The sequence below is a fragment of the Rhinolophus sinicus genome, linkage group LG09 (genome assembly GCF_036562045.2).
Source record: "Rhinolophus sinicus isolate RSC01 linkage group LG09, ASM3656204v1, whole genome shotgun sequence".
Taxonomy (NCBI): Eukaryota; Metazoa; Chordata; class Mammalia; order Chiroptera; family Rhinolophidae; genus Rhinolophus; species Rhinolophus sinicus.
In genome coordinates this window covers 74,447,587-74,450,827 of record NC_133758.1, presented here as the reverse complement: position 1 = coordinate 74,450,827, position 3,241 = coordinate 74,447,587, and the positions used below count along the sequence as shown (strand labels likewise).

At 46.5% G+C, this 3,241-nt stretch overlaps 1 pseudogene; it reads left to right on the top strand.

Annotated features, from left to right (window-relative positions):
* The first annotated feature begins 1,573 nt into the window (after positions 1 to 1,573).
* Positions 1,574 to 2,956, top strand: LOC109455365 (keratin, type II cytoskeletal 8; annotated as a pseudogene).
* Positions 2,957 to 3,241: the final 285 nt, after the last annotated feature.

Below are 3,241 nucleotides of genomic sequence, written 5' to 3'. Positions count from 1 at the left end.
CACCAGAACATGTCTTAGATGTGTCAGCAGAGTATTGCAGTACTATCCAAGTATGTGTACAAACTAAATGCATAAACCTTAAAGGCACAAAAGAGAATGTGAATTCTAAGTGCAGGGACTTAAGGGACATATTCAAGGGAAGTGAATATTAGCAGAGATGAGGTTTGTATGAGCAAAGACATCTCTCTAAGAGCTGTGGGAATTTGTATCAATTAGAATGCTTTTGATGGCAAAAACAGAAGACCCACCTAAAAATGGCTTAAACAATGTGAAAATTGTCATCTCTTTTAACAAAATTGGAGATTGAGTCAGTCCAGAGTTAATTCAATGGCTTGGAGACACGATCAAGGAATCCAGTTTCTTTTCTCTTTCTGCTCTGCTACTCTATGGGTTAGCATATGTCCTTGAGATCTTCCCTTAAAACTATTTAGAGTATCACACCTCCCAAAGCATCAACCAATAGTAGGAACAGAGGAAAATCCCTGTCTTCTCTCCTTGCAAGACCGTCCCTCTGACTCAGAGGTTCACATACTGACACTAAGAGTGATCTGTGGCCACAGGAGAGGCTAGGAGAAGAGAAAAACACTGCATGGGCTTAGGCAAATCATGGTTCATCCCTGGGAGGTGTGGAGGGCCCAGCGCCCCAGGCCCCACCCCAAGTAGTTGAATGCTATACGGAGGAAGTGAAAAATTCAGTTGTTTGTTTTGCAAAGAAAAGAGGGTAAGGATGACTATTCAAGTTAAACAGAAATTTCAAACAGTGGGTAAATGAATAGAACAATTAGCAAGTATGCGCATTTATGAAACTGGAACTAATTCAGTATAACTGGCTCATAGATACCAAGCCTCGCTTGACAGGACACAGATCATGGAGAGTCTCACACTTATTGTAAAGAGAACAGGGAGCTAGGAAATGATGTGGTGAAACTTGTGTTCTGGAAAGATCATTCTGGAAAGATGACTCTGATTTTGGAGGCAAGCAAACCAACAAGAGAACATTATGAAGTTGAGGTGAAGGGTTTTGCCCTAAAGTATTAGCAGCATATGTGGAGACAAAAATATCTTGTTCCAGAGATACTTGAGAGAGAAAATTAACAGAATTTAGTTACCATTTATATGTTGTGAGGGATGGTAGTTAAGTGAAGAACAATCTCAAGTACTGTTGAGTCCCTTTATTTTATATTCTTGTACATTCAAAATGTACACTAAGGGGTAAAAACAAAATTATCCTATGCAGAACCAACAAAATACTGATTTAATTAAGTGAAATGGTTTCAAAGATGTTAATGGATAAATGCCTTTAAACGTTGTGGAGTAAACAAGTTACACATTTCTAAAATTTACCACATATGGATATAATTTTAAAATATTCTTCCAAAATGATTGATTCTCTGTTGAGCATCCTTACTTTAATGTCTTAGACCAGAAATATTTTCTTTGTTTCTTACCCTAAAAAAAGCCTAGTCCACTTTATAGAAAAACGCAATTTTAAAAATATGCGTTCTAGAGCTTTTCGGCTCCTTCTCGAGTCTCTGTCTGGTGTGGCCTCTTTGCTTCCACTCTAGTCTCCACCATGTCCACAGGGGTAACCCAAAAGATCTACAAGGTGTCCAGCTCTGGCCCCTGGGCCTTCGGCAGCTGCTCCTACTCAAGTGCTCCCAGCACCCCAGTCAGTTCCTCGGCCTTCTCCTGGGTGGGTGGCAGCTATGGGGGGGGGGCTATGTATCAACGTGAATCTGGCGGGAAATTACAGCGGGGCCGGGGGTGTGGGGAGCATCACAGTTGTCCAAGTGACCCAGTGCCTGCTCAGCCCCCTGAAGCTGGGCCCCAACATCCAGGCCGTGTGCACCTAGGAGAAAGAGCTGATCAGGACCCTCAACAAGTTTGCCTCCTTCATTGACAAGGTACGGAGCCTAGAGTAGCAGAACAAGATTCTGGAGACCAAGTGGATCCACCCGCAGCAGCAGAAGACGACTTGCAGCAACATGGACAACGTATTGGAGAGCTATGTCAATAAGTGGTGGCAGCTGGACACTGGCCCCGGAGAAACCGAGGCTGGAGGCAGAGTCTGGCAACACGCAAGGGCTGGTGGAGAATAAGAACAAGGACCAGATCAGCAACCACACAGAGATGGAGAATGAATTTGTCCTCATCAGGAAGGATGTGGGGGAAGCTTATGTGAGCAGTGTAGGGCTGGAGTCCCACCTGGAAGGGCTGACATCTTGTAGTGCTGTCCCTAGACAACTGTTCCCTGGACCTGGACAGCATCATGGTCAAGGTTAAGGCCCAGTATGAGATCACCAACAGCAGCTGGGCAGAGGCTGAGACCATGTACAAGATAAAGTAAGAGGAGCTGCCAACATTGGCTGGGAAGCCCTGGGATGACCAGCATCACAGGAAGACGGGATTTCTGACAGGAACTGGAACGTCAGCTGACTCCAGGCTGAGATGGAGGCTCACAAAGGCCAGAATGCTTCCCTGGAGGCCTCCGTTGCTGATGCTGAGCAGTGTGGGGAGCTGGCTCTCAAGGATGCTTAGGTCACGGTCGCTGAGCTGGAGGCTGCTCTCAGAACCACCAAGTAGGACATGGCCTGGCAGCTGTACAAGTACCCGGAGCTCATGAACATTAAGTTGGCCCTGGATGTGGAGTCTGCTGCCTACTGCAAACTGCTGGAGGACGAGGAGAGCTGGCTGGACTTTTGGATGCAACTTATGAATATTCATACCAAGATCACCAGTGGCTACCTTGGTGGCCTGAGCCCGGCCTGTGGGAGCCTCCCAAGCCCTGGCCTCAACTACAGCCTGAGCTGCCAGCCCAAATTCAGCTCTGGTGGGGGCACTAGCCCCTTCAGCCACACCCAGTACCAGCTCCTCCAAGATTGTGGTTGTGAAGATTGACATTCACAATGGGAAACTGGTATCTGAGTCATCTGACATCTTCCCAAGTAAATGGTAAATGGCTACTGGGGTGCCTCCTGGCCTCTGAGCCTGTGGGAAAGGAGCTGTGCAGGGGAGCATCGGACACAGGACACCCGCCTGAGGCTCAGCCTGTCTTTAGCCCACGCTTGGTGGCCGGGAGTCTACTGCCTGGGGGACCGCTTCTTACCCATCCCCCCCAACTAAAAGCAAAGTCAAGTGTATTTTTCCAAAATAAAGTTTCAACTGTCCCCGCCATACCTAAAAACAAACACATTCTAGTTAAAATTTTTGATAGTGTTTTTTAAGGTTGATTTGCTTTAAT